At 31.0% G+C, this 19285-nt stretch overlaps 1 pseudogene; it reads right to left on the reverse strand.

Annotated features, from left to right (window-relative positions):
* The window catches only part of LOC139707676 (SMC5-SMC6 complex localization factor protein 1-like), a 44392-nt pseudogene that overhangs the window by 14443 nt on the left and 10664 nt on the right, over window positions 1-19285 (reverse strand).

Consider the following 19285-nt stretch of genomic DNA (forward strand, 5'->3'; position numbering starts at 1 on the left):
AAAAAATATTTAAAAAAAAAAAGTGAATCTATTTCTCCAATGAAATGGGGGTAAAAACTAATTTTTAAAACTACTGCATAAGATTGTCTAATTACAATTTTTAGTTATAGAATCAGAAAACCATATTAATATTATACATAACCATATAATAAAAAATTTCTTTCCATATATTATTTTTATTCTATTAAGTAATATTCAACTTTTATGAAACATCAAAATAATATTTTTGGATAATAGGGGCTGGGATTGTGGCTCAGTGGTAGAGCACTTACCTAGTATGTCTGGGTTCAATTCTCAGCACCATATATAAATAAATTAAAAATAAAGGTTCATTAACAACCAAAAACTATTTAAAAAATACTTTTGGGTAATAAATAATATATATGGGGGGATGCCTCCTGTAATATTTAGAGGAAAATAAGAATACAAACTTGCATATATAGTAATAATCTCAACTACATAAAAATACTTACAAATACTAGAAAAACATCATAAGTTAAAAGTGATTATCTATGTGGGTGCATTATGGGTAATTTTATCTTCAGTTGTTCCTGTATATATCTGTCTATCTATCTGCAATTATTTTAAGGAAAGCATCATTTAAACATACATTAGAAGATTACATACTGCTTAAAGGAAAGTCAAAACTAATTTCTAGCTGGGTGGGGTGGTGCACACCTGTAATTCTATCAACTCAGGATGCTGACGCAGGTTCCAGGCCAGCCTCAGCAACTCAGTGAGACCCTGATTCAAAATAATAATATAAAAAGAACTGGGTATGTAGCTCAGTGGCAAAGTCCTCCGGATTCAATCTCTAGTACCACCAAAAGAATTGAAAAAAAAAAAATTAACATAACAATTTCCAGAATGAGGCTAAGAAAAAACAAAGACACACTTACCATCACATGAAAGGGAAATATAAGTTCCTAAGTCATCAGACATGTGTCTCATCACATTTCTACCCATCTTAAGACCAAGGAAAACCCAATAATCTATTGCTGCTCCAAGAATTCCAGTCAATAAGTAAGCTAGTTCATGTTTGAAGACCTAACATTAAGATGGGAAAAACATTACTAAAATATATTAAAATATGACATCTCTATCATTGAGTACTTTTTGAGGCTAAGCTTAGTTATTAAAAAAAAAAAAAAAAAACAGAGTATGCTAATGCTAAAAGACAGTGTTAAGAACCATAGTACAGTAACTCCTGTTTTCCCTCTTTTTCCATTCATTCACCCCCAACTCCTTCACCTTTCTTTCTATGTACACAAGTATGTATATTTCTCTCTTTCCACATATATATCTGGCTTGTTTTACAAATTATGTTAATGTGTTTATATACATATGCAGACACACACACATACACACACACACAGAATTTATCTCCAGTTTGGGTAATCCTTATCTACAATTATTAGGACAAGAAGTGCTTTACATTTCAGATTTTTTTCAAACTTTGAAATTATCTACAAATGCATAAGAGATATCTTGGGATAGGACACAGTACAAACACAGAAATTCATATCTGTTTCATATATATCTTACACAGAGCCTGAAGGTAATTTATATGATATTTTTAGTGGGCCTACAAACCCATCAAAAGAGGCCAGGTGTGGAATGTCTCCACTTGTGGCACCAGGTTAATTAGTTTTGGATTGGAGGACATTTAGAATTTTGGATTAGAGATGCTCAATTGTATACAAAAAAGAAAAACAATAATTTCTCTAGGGAATAGTTTACAGCAAACTGTTAAAATAATTTTTTCTGACACTGTAAAGTGCTTTATTCAGGCAATAATTCAATTTAAACAATGAGAAAATACATGGTTTCTGTGGATTTCTGTTAACAGGAACATATATGACAATAAAAGCAGATAGATTTGCTACCCTTACTATTCAAATATAGAATTATCCTTTACATGTCTCTAAATGACATTTTTCAGAAAAAGACAAAAACAAAACAAATAAAAACTTTAGCCAATTTGTCGTAAAGAAATAGTGATTCAAATTTTAATTAAGTTATATTAAATACCTAACTTGAATATGTATAGAGATCAGCCTTCAAAGGATAAACATTATTTATATTGTCACTTTTATAGTAAATATTATTAAATTCCTATAAGAAACATAGCAAGGCTAAGTGTGGTGGCGCACGTCTGTAATCCCAGCAGCCAGGCTGACTGAGGCAGGAGAATCACCAGTGCAAAACCAGCCTCAGCAACCTGGAGGTGGGGTCGGGGGCCACCTGGGGATATGGCTCAGTAGTTAAGTGCTCTCCTAGGTTTAATAATTGGCATACACACAAAAAAGTATTATTATATATTATATAAAAGCATAAAAACCTTAGAGAGTGATTTACTCTTGTTTAAAAATATCCTTTTAATCCACGAAATTCAGTGTGAAGATGAAAAAGTGTGAAAATAATATTTAAAAACACCTTTAATTTTAAATATAAACACTTTTTAAAAATGACATTAAAACTAGCTGAAATTTCTATATTCCTGGGATTTGTTGTCTAGGCATGTTGGATGTATGAAAAAAAATCACTAAATTAACAGTTGGGTAGAAGACATTTAAGAAGATTTTAATAAATGCTATGGTAGCCAAATAAATTGTAAGTGCTATTTTCTGTCATCACACAATGCCTAAAAGGGATTAGTGACAGAAAAATTCCTAATATATGAAACCCTCAGTGACTGCTAGATTTGCTTCTTCTGCCCTCAGCAAATGAATCTCCTATAGGTATATTTTGCACTTTATTAGGACATTATTCCTTATCTTAAGAAGAAACTACACAAGTGATTTCAAAAGGAAAGTTCTATTTCTGGTTTGTTGTGCAAACACAGGCAAATGGTCAAGCGGCACATACATCAGGCTTGCCAAAACAAGTGCTTATGGAAGGAAAACTCATAGTGAGAATCAGTACTAGCTGTACAGGTCCTCTGGCACCCTACTACATTCTATGGTAGCACACTGCATTCTGTCAGGGCTGGGTATTATAAACTATGAGAGAGATCCTGAAGCATGGGGTTGAGGGGATTTTAAGTTGCATAATAAACACTTAAAGAAGGAATGGTCTTCTTTTGATATGACATGGGGCCACAATGCATGGCCTGATCCTACCAGGTCAGAAATCACAGGCTGGTAACAGCAGTACTCCTTCACACCTTATTAGAAGGCTTAGTTAAAAAGGATTGCAGCTGCAACTGTGTGGTATGGGGAGCTAACTGCAAGATTGGCCGTATCACCAATACCAAAGCCTCCTTTGTATGATCTGAGATTTAGGATCTAGGGTTCAGTATTAGTCTCTAATTTGCAGGAAAACAACTCTATTCTTTGTAAAGCCAAATATGTAGATGTGATCTCTTTGAGCAAGTAAAGGTAACCCTTACTCTCATCATTCAAGTTGTCAAGAGAACATAAAACAGCAAATTGATCATGTCCATATGTATACCACAGAATGTTTCTTCCAATATTATACATATGAATATTAGAAATGATATCACTTAAAAAACAAATAAACAAGGGACTAGTACATTTTGTTTTCTGAATGTAGTCCCCATCTCAAGTTTATATTAAATCAGGATTACTTAAGATCCTTAATTCTGAGACTGTGAGGTAAGTTAGCCTTCAAGGTAAGTCTCTAAGTCTCACACAAAACCACATCCAGCAATCCACCAATCAGAATTAATAAAATCAACCAGATAGGACTTTCCCTTTTTCCTTAGACAAATGTATGTATACCTATATCTGAAATCTTAATTGAACATTAATATTAAATTTACCTTGATATTAATGTTATTAAGCAGTTAGAGATGGGCAAAAGTGGTTTTGAGGAAAAACTGTAGATTCTTTACCATGGAAAGATCCTGGTAAAGTTATTTTTTAAGTGTGTCACTGGGCTAAACATGCATGTTACTTCTGATCCATAAATGTATTCTACAAAAAAGACACCACCAAATCAGGTTTTTAGATTTTTTATACTATATTCTTAATTATGACACTTAGCATAACCAAGACATCGCACCATGGATTATACTCACAACCACTTCAAGTGTATAAACAATGCTACTATTTCTAGTATAATGGATATATATGCTTCAGAAGTGGATTAATAAGAAAATGGCAAATAAACCAAAGGAAGAAGCTTTCTTGAAATACTGAAATGTTTGCTAAAGCTGAAAGAAGAGAACATGAATATTCTAAGAATTAACAAAGAAATAAAGACATGATTTGCATATATGACATATATTTACCTTAGAATTCCTTTCTAATATGTTAAAGTGTATTACCAGACATTGTCAGTACAGTTCTCTATTATCTTGCTGTATAGTACAAGTAATCTACAGTTTATAAACTTGGTGATTTTCCAAAAACTGACTACTCTGTAACACAGAACAAACTAACATCATGGCCTTTTAATACTCCCAGATTAAGAATTTCCACAATATTCCACTGAAATAGATGACAAACTACTCTTTTGCAAAGATGCAAACATAATGCACATACTGTGCCTCTTCTTGCTTTAACCACTGGTATTTGAAACATAAGAAAGCAGGCTTCACCAGAGACTTGGACGCCAATCAAGACTTTGACCTAATAAGCTGTGACAGCTTGAGTAAGTTACTTAAAGTCTCTAGCTTCAATTTTCTAATCATTAAATATAAACTAACTTCTATTCTACCTATAATTGTGGGGTTAAGCTTAAATAGCTCTTAAGGATATTTCAAGGAAAAATGGGTCTAACCACCAAAGCTTAGTAAAATTCACACCTCCTCCATAACCTTGACACAGCCCACCTCTGCTCTTTGCCAAGGAAAGCCCAAAGCTTTCTCAGATTAATGACAATGAAATTCACAGCCATTGTGTCACTCTGCAATACTTGCTGATTGACATTGTGACAAAACAATATTAGCATAAACTGAGGACTTCTGTTTAGCTAATGACTTAAATTGAATGCTTCAACTCAGCAAATCAAGAAACAAATGCTTTACAGTAAGAAAAATGATGTCTGTGAACATGTGTGGAATTCTTGAACTAGAAACTGCCAAAAAAGATTTAATTAAGTGCAAGAATGAATTCTTAACAGAAAGGTAATACAATAAAAAAAAAAAAAAACACAATTTATGTGAATTTAAGCAATTCAAATGTTAAAATATTAATCTGCAAAATCTAAAACCAGCTTTGATATTATAACTAATGCTACAATTTATTGCAGACTGCTTCTCAAATATGTTGCTTTTATTTATAAATTTGAACAAAAATCTTCAAGTTAAATATATATAAATCTGTTACTATTTTTATCAGTGTTTCTTTAGCAATTTCTTATCTGTGGTTATCCATTGGTGATTTAGTAAAATGTGAAAACATCAGTTTTGTTATTGATTTCAGATATTAATATGAAATTTCATTTATTCATCAAATGGATGAAGAAAGGAAATGTTCTATAATGAAATATTTTCTCTCTTAAATGATTTTATTTTATTAAAAGTAAAAAAAAAAAAGACAGATGGTAATTTATAAACTCTGGCTTACAAGTACTATAATCAACTCTGATAATTAGGTGTAGATAGTTCTATTTTGGTTGAAGATTAAACACTGAATATTTTCAATTTATATATATTTATATAGTCATGCTTCTTTTAAAATCATATACATGTGCAAAAAAGTGCCTATCTACCTGGTTATAGTCACATATAGTATTACTTGATTCCAAAGAAATCCAGTTATACCTAGGAGTAATCTTGCTAATTTTTAATGTTGATTTACAAAAGAGAAAAAACCCTAACACCCTAAAAGATTTTTTTTTTCTTTCCTGAAGCATGAATCACATGCCCAATAAATAGAACTTTAAAAAACAGCAAGGAGGGCTGGGGCTGTGGCCCAGTGATACAGCGCTTTCTTGCCTTGAGACACTGGGTTTGAACCTTAGCACCATATAAAAATAAATAAAGGCATTCTGTCAAACTACAAATACAAAACAAACAAACAAAACAAACTAGAGCCAGGGAGGTAGCACAGGCCTGTAATCCAAGTGGCTCAGGAGGTTGAGGCCCTAAGCAATTTAGCAAGACCCTGTCTCAAAATAAAAATAAAAAAGGCTAGTGATGTGGCCCAGTGGTTAAGCACCCCTGGGTTTAATCTCTGGTACAAAAACCAAAACAAACAAACCAAAAAATCAAAATAAATAAATAAATAGAGCCTAGCAAGAATTTCTGTTAATCAAATCCTAGGGAATTCTGATAAAACCAGTTTTGAAAACAAAATGTTGGATGAACTAGATAAAGTATTTTCTGAAGAGAAACAATAAATTATGAGTAATTGCTAAGCCAAGATCCAAGAGAAGTGTAAAAGTTAAGCAAAGCATTCAAAGCTAACTGACTTTGCTCTGAGGATTCCTGCTGATTTTATCAAAAAAAGCTGAGATATAAAGCTGTGTTTTGAGGAGTCTAGGGGAAAGGGGTTTTAAAAGGGGAGGGGGAGATCACAGTCTAAGGCCTAATTCTCAATAAGCTAAGACACTGAAGGACCTCACCCCAAGATTAAGAATGAATCAAAAGCAAAACTACATTTTTAAACCCTTTTACTTCACTTGAACTACCCAAGGTCCATGAGACAGACACTGGATTAGAGTTTTCTTTGACTGGTAGTACAACTAGGCACCTGGCAGAAGTAAACATAAATTCTTTTTAGAGGAAGATATTTTGATCTTTGGCAAACTAGTTCTACAAATAATTTTTCAAATGTAATTGAGAGCACACAGCGAATGATAACTAGTTTGCAAGAAAAATTAAAAAGCACTAGGGAAGGAAACAGCAGAAATAACAATAAAAACAGACCCACAAAAACTTCAGATATGAAATAATCAGTCATAGATTATATAAAAACTTATTGCCATTGTCTTTTTCAATTTTTAAATTGATTTTTAAAAAAAAATAAACAACAGTGGAATGCATTACAATTCTTATTACACATATACAGTACAAGTTTTCATATCTCTGGTTGTATATAAAGTATGTTGACACCCAATTCGTATCTTCATACATGTACTTTGGATAATGATGTCTATCACATTCCACCATCCTTGCTAGTCCCCTGCCCATTTCTTTTCCCTCCCAACCCTCTTCCCTATCTAGAATTCATCTATTCCTCCCATGTTCCCCCTCTCTACGCCACTCTGAGTCAGCATCCTTATATCAGAGAAAACATTCGACATTTGTTTTTTGGAGATTGGCTAACTTCACTTAGCATTATCTTCTCCAACTCCATCCATTTACCTGCAAATGCCATGATTTGATTCTCTTTTATTGTTGAGTAAAATTCCATTGGGTATATATGCCACATTTTTTTAATCCATTCATCCACTGAAGGGCATCTAGGTTGGCTCCACAGTTTAGCTATTGTGAATTGTCCCATTTTCAAATACAAAAGAAACCTTAAAAACTTTGCAGGGGGTTGGGGATATAGCTCAGTTGGTAGAGTATTTGCCTTATATGCACAGCACCACAAAAACAACAACAAAAAAACTTTGTAGGGTATTAGTCACCATAAAAACACATCATAGCAGGCAGTAAAAAATTTCTAGGGAAAAAATGCAATGATCATGTTTAACAATACATTAAGAATGTAGCTGAAGAGAAAAAGTAAACTAAAAATTGAATGAAAATGCCCTACTCAGAATGCTACAAGTATAGAAAAGAAAAAACAAAAACCCACAGAGGATAAGAAGAGGAAGTATAATACAAATTCAATTGGAATTTAAACAGTAGAGGAGAAAAAAATAGATCTGAGAAAATATATGATGAGAAACTAATATGAGAGCATAGTTTGACACTAAAGATTTCCACTCAAACCACTGTTTACTGCCTCCAAGGAGAATATTTCCTAACTAAGCATCTTAACTAGTACTTATAGTACTTAGGCATCACAACTCTAGCAGTTATAGTGATATATGAATTCAGAAAAACAAAATGGTCCTATATATATATATTAATAAAATTAAAAAATGAAAAAAATCACAATTCAGAAGAGTTGATTAAAATAATTTTTGAAGTTTGATATAGTAGGTGACAAAGAACACTGTAAACCACAAAGAAAACATGTTTTAGTCCTTAATCTTATAAGGGACAAAAAGAAAAGTTTAGTAAATTCCAGAAAGTATAAATTGTATAAGGCACATTCCTTAACTATAATTTATCATTAGAAATTAACAAAGAAAAGCATAGTCAAACAAACCCATTCATCTTAACAAAACCCCATCCATTTAGAAATTTTAAAAGACCTTTTTAAAATTATTTCTTGGATCAAAGAAGAAATAAAAACTGACAATAGAAAATACTTTAAAAAATAATAAGCATGACTTACATTAAAGTAGCAAATCTATAAAATGAAGATCAAATTGTACTCCAAAGGAAATTAAGTATTAGAAAGAAAAACCAAGAAGAAATAAATCTAAACATTTGAGAAAACAGAAGAGAAAGTAAAAAATTAAAAATTAAAGAGCAGGAATTAACACAAAAAATAGATGATAAGTCTCAAAAGCAGATCATACTTAAAGAGAAAGGTGAGTAATATTTAGTATGCACTCAAAACATGCCAGTTTGTTGCTATACTTTACACATTTTCTTTATACGCTGGTGTAATTTTACTACACTAAATATTCTGGATTCCCCCATTTTAGTTAATATGTAATAGATATCATTCCTTGTCAAGTTATCTAGACAGAATTGTCCCTTTTGTAACAATTGTATAGAATAGCAGAAGAGATTTGTATATAATTTAATAATTTCACTGTGAAGATTTAGGGAATTATGTTGTTTGCAATTTCATATCATTAAGTACCATGGTGCAATACATTCTTTTTTGGAGGGATGGGGGAGTGTTACTGGGGATTGAACTCAGGGGCACTGGACCACTGAGCTACATTCCCACCCCTATTTTTTGTATTTTATTTAGAGACAGGGTCTCACTGAGTTACTTAGCACCTCTATTTTTTGCTGAGGCTGGCTTTGAACTCTTGATCCTCCTGCCTCAGCCTCTGGAGTTGCTGGGATTACAGGCATGGGCCACTGCGCCCAGCTCCACAGTCATTCTTATGGATTCATTTAATTATGTAAAACTACTGAGTACTAAATTTTTATAGATACTTCAACATTCCCTCCTACAAACAAGAATAATCCCTTCCATAGCATTCTAATGAACAGTAATCACTAAAAAAATCACTTAAAAATTTTTGTAAGCAGAGAGACAAAAATAATATCCTAATTCATTTAATGATAAAAGTGGTATATGAAGACCAAAATGCCTGACTTTTGAGGATAAAGAGACTCAATTTCTTTGCAAACATGCAAAATGTATTTAGTCACTCTCACTTTCAATTTTGTATTCATAAAATGACAAGCCTTACAGTTTTAATTCAGGATACTGTAAAGAATAAATAAGATACAAAAGTGCTTAGTAGATTAGTTAGGGTGTAGTTAGTGCTTGGTGTATAAATATTATATATATTTTTAAAATTTCACATTCTATAAATAATAGAAAGATTGAAAAATTTTTAATATTTGTATTCCTTGTCCATGAGTTGCCTATTATTAATTTGTGCTCAGTTTTCTTTGGGCTTACTGTCTTATTGATTACTAGAAGATATTTATGTATTATGAATATAAACCCTTAGTGTATACCTTACTTGTTGCAACATGTTTTTCAATCTACCCTTATTTTTTATATTTATTATGATGTGGTTAACTCAAGAATATTGGACAATCTGTCATGAATTCTTGGTGTCCTATTTTTCCTAGAATATCCTTCTCTCCACATCAAATTTATATCAATATTAATTTATCTTAATATTGGAACCCAGCTTATCACTTCACATATTTTACTGCATTTAATTTTCCCAACTGTATTACAGATAGATGATACACTAAAGTCTCCAAGTATTAAATTTGCTGTAACAGGTAAAATCTACGTATGAAGAAATATTTCAGCAAATAATTTTTAACATCCAGAAAGGTAGTTTAAAAAAAAAGCAAAGCTTCTTATTATAGTGCCTCCCCAAAATTGTATGAATTGATTCAATTTTTTTTACTATAGTTCTGAAATATATAAAAGTAAAAAATTTTAAATCGTGGCTACAGATTTCATAGCAGTAATCAAATAACATTTACTAGCTACTATAACCAAGTGAGAGATGAAGAAGCTGGTCTCTAAGGACATCTATCTTAAAATTAGATAAACTAAAGAGAAAACAAAAAGTAATTAATACAATAAAGAAAAAGTGTATCCATACAATATTCATACAAATATTCATACAATAAAGAAAAAGAAAAGGTGTGTTCATTCAAGGTACAGTCATCCTCATCAACTGTCAGGAGATTTGTTTTGGGACCCATCTTAGATACCAAAATCTGCAGGTAACTAAATTTGTGAATAATGCCTTAAAATAACATAGTACATGCATGTAATTTAAACATATCCTACCATATGTTTTAAAGCATATCAGATTACTTATAATATCTAATACATCTAAATGCCATGTAAACAGTTGTTATACTGTATTGTTTACAGAATAATAACATGAAAAAAAGTCTGTACATGCTCAAGGAAGACGCAATTTTTCCCCCAAAGACTTTTGATTAGTGGTTGGTTGATACAGAACCTACAAATAAAGAAGACCCAGTATACTTTTTCCATAGGCCATTAATCCTACTTACGTCATTAGACTTGCATTTCTCTTTGTGAGAATATATAGTCCATTCCAAAAGCATATTCACTGGTTTGGTCAAAAGCCCAGAGGTCTCACTTCCTGACCAAAAGATTTCAAGAAGAATTGCCTTTCCTGTTATTTTTTAGACTCTGAGAATCTGGCCAGTCATATAACCTAATGAAAATATGAACAAAAAGTAAATGTTTATGCCCCAATTGATGATAGCGGTATCTTCAGTCAAAAACACAAAAGATTACTAGCAATGATTTAATATAAAAAAGGTCATAACATGTAAAGATTATAACATAATTACAATAAAGGACAAAATACAAAAAATAGCCTCACAGTTAAAAAAAAGAATCACACTAACATAAACGATAATCTATACAAGTTTAGAGTATGGGGAAAACTTATTAAGTATATCATAAATTCAGTGTTTAAGATTTTTCTTCAGCATTCATTTACTAAAGAAGTTTAAAATATATAAATCCTTTAAAGTTAAATCACATTTATCTATCTGAATAAAGAACAAGAAATAAAAATGTGAACTGAGGGGGAAAAAAAGGGGGCATATAAAACTTTACTGTCACTAGAGTGTTTCTGAAAATGTCTTAAACCCACTCTAAAAAAGAAAACAGTTGACTTTTTAGAATATGTATTCCAATCATAAAATTGGTAGGTAAAAAAGTAGAAATATAGAAAAGTACAGTTTTTTTGTGATTAAAACTTACTTTTGACTCAGATGCCATACTTCACTTTCAACCAAATTAAAGAAAAATTTGAGCAGTGTTAGGTGGAGTACCTTAGACCCAATATTTTCTGAAATTTGGTGACAAAAACTTTCACTGAAAAGACAAGACCTGAAAGACAGGAACCAACAATCTATAACATACAATCAAAACCACAGAGTAATTTGTGGATAAATTTTTTTTTTTTAGAATACTGATGTAATTTTCATGAAATTTTCTTCAACAAAATATAAAGGAAGCTCAATAAAATTTCATTAACATTTTCTTCCTTTAAAAATTAAACCACTACAATATCTCATGACTACTTAATTCCTAATAATATACTTATAATTTCTCTATCAATGATCATGATATTTAACAACTACCAGTGTTCTCTCTTTGTATTTATTTCACTGATAAAAACAAAGAAAGGAATTTCATTAAGTCCTTTTGATCCAAATGGTAAGTTTTGCTCTCAGACTCTTAACAGTCACTAAAATTCTTTCTTTCTTATTCACAATTATTTTCTTTTTCATTATTTAGTAAATTAAGGTTATTCAGGGCTGTATTTTATGAGTTTTAATAATTTAAAAAAATTTAGATGTTGGTGGATCTTTATTTTATTCATTTATTTATATGTGGTGCTAAGAATCGAACCCAGTGCCTCACACATGCTAGGCAAGTGCTCCACCACTGGGCCACAACCCAGTCCTGAGTTTTAATAAGTTGATATTTTGTTTTCTATCATCTCTTACAGTCATCAAATCCAAGAGAACTTCTGTGATGATGAATATGTTCTAGTAGACACCCGAGGATCTCAATTTTGAATTATAAAATTTTAGTTAAATTAAAATATAAATAGTCATATGTCTCTAGTGGCTACTGGGTTAGGTAGCATAGTTCTACAGTGTATTTTTTTTATTGGTTCTTCAAAACATTACAAAGCTCTTGACATATCATCTTTCATACATTTGATTCAAGTGGGTTATGAACTCCCATTTTTACCCCAAATACAGATTGCAGAATCACATCGGTTACACATCCACGTTTTTACATAATGCCATATTAGTGACTGTTGTATTTTAAAAGAGAACCTAAGATTATAGCGTTCAGGAAATAATATTTATTACTACCTCCTAAGTTTCTGATTAATTATATCAACAATACCTTTTTATTCTGTCTCAATACTTAACTTTTTTTCCCCAAATAGCAAGCAATTGAACTTTATTTTCCTGTAACATAATTTAATGTCCATTTTAGGCCTCATTCCACCAATGGTAGAAAAACAATCCAGTGAGCTACATTTAGACCAGTTGTTTCTGCATTTTCTAAGGATTTTAGGTTTCACTCAACTCAGGCTATTCTCACAGGTTTCTTTATCTCTGGAAAGGTGCCTCAGGATTTCTTGGGTGTCTTGATATTAGGAGGCATTTAGTCCAGGACCATCTCTCTGCAGAGAGATGTAACCCAGAAGTGATGTGTTCCATCTCATCCTGTATTGTGTCCCTACAGAGCACCCTTCACCCACCTTATTCTGAATGACAGTCCTCTATAGGTCTTTGGCCATTGTTAATTTGTCTCTTACTTTCTACACCTGACTCAGCTTTCCTTGTCTTGAATCTACATTATTAGGGGAGTATTTACTAGCTAATAAATTTAATTATTTATTTAATACTTGACTCTGTTCTATAAGATCCCAGATCTGCCAGGGATAGAAAACAGTTTCTTGTCTTGCTATTTTAAAAACACATATTATGAGATATTTCAAATGTATAAAAAAGTAGAGAGACTAACATCACCTAGCTCATTTATTAATATTCCACAACTTCTCTAGGTACTTTTCCTCCTCAACCTATAATGAAACCGATTATTTGAAACAAAACCTAGTTATTTCTGCTTAATAAAAAGCCTACTTTTAAACCGTCCAAATTCCATCTCCTAATAGCATCAATTAATTTGTAGAAACATTCATTAAGCATTTATTATGTTCTAGACATTTTCTTAGATATTGAAGATGGAGATATACAAGACTTAGCACCTGATCTTAAGAAAGGATTACGTGAATGATAAACTTAACTCAAAGGAAAAGGCAAAAGGTAGGAGGTGCATCTGCGTTGTATTTTAAAGGATAATTTGGAGGTGGCCAGATATTTGTGAGGTGGTAGAAACATGAGAACAAGCAGATAGAAATGGAAAACAGTCAATGGGCATTTGGGAAAGTGATGATGAGAATGGAGACATACATGACACAGAGGCTAAAGCATGAAGGGTCTTGTATGTTTTGCTAAAGAATTTCACCCATCTTCAATAGGTGATATGTGAGTCAATAAAGGACTTTCATCTGGAAAATGACAAGAATACTATGGAAAGAGCATAGTGAGGCACCCTAGAAGATAAAGGGAATAAAGTGAATCAAGATCAGTAAAGTAGGTACTGCAATAGTTTTATACAATAGGGGCTTTTAAACAAAGGCAATGACAGTGAAGGAGGGAACAGATTTGCAAATTAGGAAGAATGCCATATAATATAAACCATATTTTTCCCCATCCTATACCTATGTTGGCTAGTACTGTTATGCTGGTATTTTGTTTACATCTCATTCACCTTCCAGGAAGTGAAGGAACTATAATTTTATCTTTTTATCCCTGATAAAAAGTATATATGGAGCATAGTGCCTGTTTCCCTAAACATTTTGTTGAAAGACTAAATAAAAGCATGCTACCTAGCTGAATAGCTTGCTTCTAATATATCACAACCATATAGATGGTATGTCATTTTTTTTTTTTTATGACTCAAAGAGATAACCAAAGGTCAAGCCTTTTGCCTGGCAGTAGTCTTCTACCACTGCTATGACTCTCCTAAAACTGAATACATGGATAAAAAGAAAGATCTTCCAAGACAAAGGAGGGCTATCAAATACAGAAAACTTATCAGAGTAGAAATGAGGAAATTAGTAGCTCCACTATAAAAAAAGAAGAAATAGGATTTCTGGAGATAGCAAGATTTGGAAGACAAAAGAAGGTCTAGATAGATGATAGCATGTACAGAGGCATAATAGAGATAACATATGTATGAAACATTAAGACCTGTTTCAAAATTCAAATTTCTAGCTGAAAAAATATAACAAAACTCTAAAAAGGATATTATATATAGTTAGAAATATTTATACTTCTGATGACTGAAATTTGATATGTATTTTCATAAACTAATTTTCTTCGCATGACCTAAACTTATCCTTTTTATAGTTTTGTCATAAATACAACACACAAATATATTACACACTTTTTCTAAAAATAGAAGTCTATTTCTCTACATAATTTAACAACTATTACACTAAATTTAATATCCTCACATGTGAAATTCCTTACCTGATAAGCACTTCTACTAAAGACCAAGCTCCTTTCATACAAGTTGGACACTGAAACAACTCTAAGTAATATCTTGACATGGCTGGGGACTTCCAAGGAGGATGCAAGTGAAGAAGAGCTGACAATATATGAAAGTATCGACTGGAAAACGTATCTATATTATCCTATTATTTAAAAATAAACAAACAAATAAAATACCGTAGTTAAAAGTAGTTTCCACAGAATTCATTCTAAAACTAGAAATAACTGTGGCTTAACTTTTTGCCAAATGTATGTGTTTAGACAAGATCAGAAAGAAGTATCATATCTAGCTAATTAAACAGTGCAACTAAGAGGTACTCTCTAAATAGGTATGTACAAATTAGGTAATGTTTAGTTATTAGGGCTACCTTATACAAAACTTTCATTTTTCTTTTTATGATTACAGTAAGATTGAGTTCCCAAAGTCACCTAAAAGAAACTAAAGGTAAGAAATTTTCATGGAACATTCTTATCATCAACATTAGTCAGACAGCTTAGTTTTTAAATCAGCACCTTTATTAACATGATTAGAAAACTATCTTTCATCAGCTGTTCCTAATGTTCATTCTCTCTGAATATTGTAAATATAAATGATTACTATCAATGTACTAAAGGAGTAGTTTACTAAATAGTACTCTAGAGCATTATAATCAAGACTTTATGTTGGATAACCTTATTGCTATGGAAAAAATCAGGTACCTTTTTCACCTAAAAGAAAGTTATATTGTAAATTCTGAGAAAATAAGCCAAAAAAAAAAAATCCTTGAACAGTACCTAAATATGATTAAAAAATAGAAAAAGTGATATCAAACAACTATTTCCTACTAAAATGAGGGGGAAATACAATTGAAAAGAGAAAATAAACATATAAAATTAGAAAATATTCACATTTTAACATCCTTTGGAAAAAGAAAATAAACCCATAAGACTGTTCTTACCTGTAAAACATTCTCTAGAAGAGCGTGAAGAAGGCATACAGGAGGGATATAATGTGCTTGCAAAGAGGAAAGTTCCTCAATTGCTTCTTTAAAAAACTGACCTTCTATGAGACTTTCAATTAAATTCAATACGCCTCTAGGAAATTCAGCATTTTTAACCTAAGAAAAAAAGACTGCATGACTCAAAGAATAGAGAACGAAATTCTAGGATTAAATCTCTTTAATTTCCTCATCTGTAAAATGAAGGTAATTCCTATCCTCACTACTTGATAGGGGTAGGCTGTGATTCAAAAAGGATGATGAGTATGACTGTGTTTTACAACAAGAAGGTGATGCAAAAATGTAAATTATTGTTATATTTATTATTTTCTGTTGCCTTAAATAGTGGGAAAATGCTTCCTATCTCAAAATGAAAATATTTAAAAGAAATGTGCAAAGTTTGGTGGATAAAGAAGAATCTCTTAGGTGCAAATATTTTTTTTTAAACTTGAAAACATACTTTATCTATTAGGATTTCTGAATATATTAAGATATCATCAAGGACAATCAACATTAGCAAAAAGTACCAATTGTTAGAGAGTCATAAAATAACTCCAAGGATGTGCACTAATGTAAGACTTAGTTTCACAAAATATATTCATTCCTCCATGGTCAAGACACTTTTTAACAAGAAAAGTAACTACCTTGAATTAGTAGAGTGAAAAACATTCTGAAAGACTTCATGAAATAAAATGACAAATTTTAAAGGAATGAATAATAATATTAAAAATAATATACTTTGGAAATATACAAAAATTTAATCTGAAAATAGTAATTATGACAGTTATAAAATGTAAGAATAAGGATATATATTTCACCTGTCATAAGCACAGGTAAGCTTTTAATTCTCAGGATCACTTTTTACAATAGTATGAAATTTTTTCTTTTTAATTTCTCACTAGACTACATTTCAAATATGATAGGAAGTTTTCTTGTATAGATAACACTTTCCTTTAAATCAAAATGACTAAAAATAACAAAAGACAAAGCTTCTTTTTGGTCCTCATCACCACCCTACTCCAAGCCTCTTACCTCTACATTGTACACTGGTTGTTTTTCTAGTCTAATACAGTTGTATCTGACAGCCTAGAAAATAGAAACCATATAATTAAAATTTAACATTTTAGGTTGAAAAATATATTTCAGCTTACATAGCATGAAACCTTGGTCAAACATAAAAAATAGATCCAGGAACACATTAATAGCTATAATTAATCTGATAGTCATGTCTGGCCAAATTAGCAACTTTCATTATTTTGGGAAATAAACACTCTCATAAGTAATGAGTATGAATACTTTCTATTTTCTCCTTCTAAATTAAAATAACTTAAAAGGTAAGGTCATTTTTTACTTTGAAGATATGAAATGGTGTACTGTCCTTAATATACTAATAATAAAAATATAAATGGGAAAACAGTTTCTATAAGAGCCTTTGGGGGCATTTTGTATACAATCATTGTACATTTTTAAAAATATTGTCCTGAAAAAAAATCTGCAGCTAATTATAATCTATTGCAATAGATTATAATGCTAGATAATACTCTGATTTTAGAATGTTCTAGAAGCAAGAATATAAAACAAGCAACCCAATGAAATAAATGGGCAAAGAGTATGAATAGGCAACTGGCAGTGGAAGAAATACATGAATGAGAAGTAAAGGTATCAAATATGCTCAAACTCGTTGCTAACAAAGAAATAAAATCAAATCAATAAATCTTTGGCTTCAATAATGCCAAGAAAAAGTTGTATAATCTATCAAAAAGCAATTTCCCTTAATCTAATCAGACATCAAAAGTCACAGTGCAACCGACTAAACTAAAATACAAAGCTACCAAAATTAAATTGGCTAAATATTAAATTAGCCAAATATTAAGCTATCAAGTATTCAGCAAAAAGTTATAGTAGTCTGTAAGCACAATTAATCTGTAATATTATTAGTGAGGTATAAATAGCAGAGAATTCAACATATTTACATTACTGTTGTTAGATCAATGAACTCAGAAAATTATGACATATTTAACACAGTAATGAATCATGTTATATGTGCATATGTATATAATTATATTTTGGTTATATTACAGAAAAAAGTGAAAGTACCAAGAGTACCAAGTTTTACCTGAGCTCTATATATGTGCTTCCTTAAGGCATTTTTTATTTCAATGACATCCACATCTGTCCTGATATCCTTGGTTTTTGATTCTGTGGCATAATTGGCAAAACCAGAATTCTTCATTTCCTTCTATATACACATAAAAGAACTTTAGACAAATGCAGTAAAGATAGTGCCAACATGAATGCTATCATAATGGACAGTACAAAAACACATTTATACAATGTTATCTTTAGCAAAGAGCCTCACAAACATTTATCAAGATGATGCAATGAATAAAAAAGTTTAAAAAGCAAACATTTCAATTTGAGAAAGTTTTATCTGATATATACAAATACAATATCTTAAAATAGTTTTCATTTTAACCTGTTCTAAGTCTTTCCTGAAACCTCCTTGTTTTTCTTGGTTGCCATGTTCATGTCAAACTATCTTTCTGAAAGTCTTTCTGAATGTATGTTTACAGGTTTATACTAGAGAAAAATATGAAATGCTTCCTATCTTAAATACTTAGGACAAGATAGAGTTTCAGATTTTGGAATGTTTGCACAAATAAATATACAATGAATACAACACAAATTCAAACACAAAATTCATTATGTTTTAAATACTTTTTACATATGTAGCCTAAAGGTAATTTTATACCATATTTATAATGCTTGTGGCATGTGTTTTGATTGCAACCCATCACATGAGGTCAGGTATGAAATTTTCCACTTGTAGTATATCACATTAAAAACTATTAGATTTGGGGGCTGGGGTTGTGGCTCAGTGGTAAAGTGCTTGCCTAGCAAGTGTGAGGCACTTGGTTCAATCCTCAGCACCACATAAAACTAAAAAATAAAATAAAGATATTGTGTCCATCTACAACTAAAAAAAAAAATTAAAAACAAAAACAAAACACCTACCAGATTTTGGAGCATTTTAGATTTTAGATTTTTGGATGAGGAATGCTTAACTGGTAAAAACATACTGTGGCTTAGAATGCAAAATAAAGTTATACTACGGAAGTAATTTATCTTAGAATTCCATTGAAAAACAAGCTTTCATATTATAAATGATCTGTATTATATATACCAGGGAAGTATAAAAAACAAAATCTATGTGAGAATGCATTACTCAAACTACATATATGTATAGAGTTAAAGGTTGTTTTTAAATTTCAAGAAATTCAGACTCTCTCCAGAAACTCTTTTTTGTTTTTTCTTTTTGGTTATATTCATGCACAAGAAAATTAATTTGAATATCTTGATTATTAACTCAAATTTCTTTGTGTATTCATGCAAAAATGCTTTCACTATGTACCAAAGATAATTATAACATTAACTACATTATACCAGATCAACTCAAGATTTTTTTTTCTAAGACATACAGGTTATA

This window comes from Marmota flaviventris, chromosome 11, assembly GCF_047511675.1.
Source record: "Marmota flaviventris isolate mMarFla1 chromosome 11, mMarFla1.hap1, whole genome shotgun sequence".
In the NCBI taxonomy this organism is placed as follows: domain Eukaryota; kingdom Metazoa; phylum Chordata; class Mammalia; order Rodentia; family Sciuridae; genus Marmota; species Marmota flaviventris.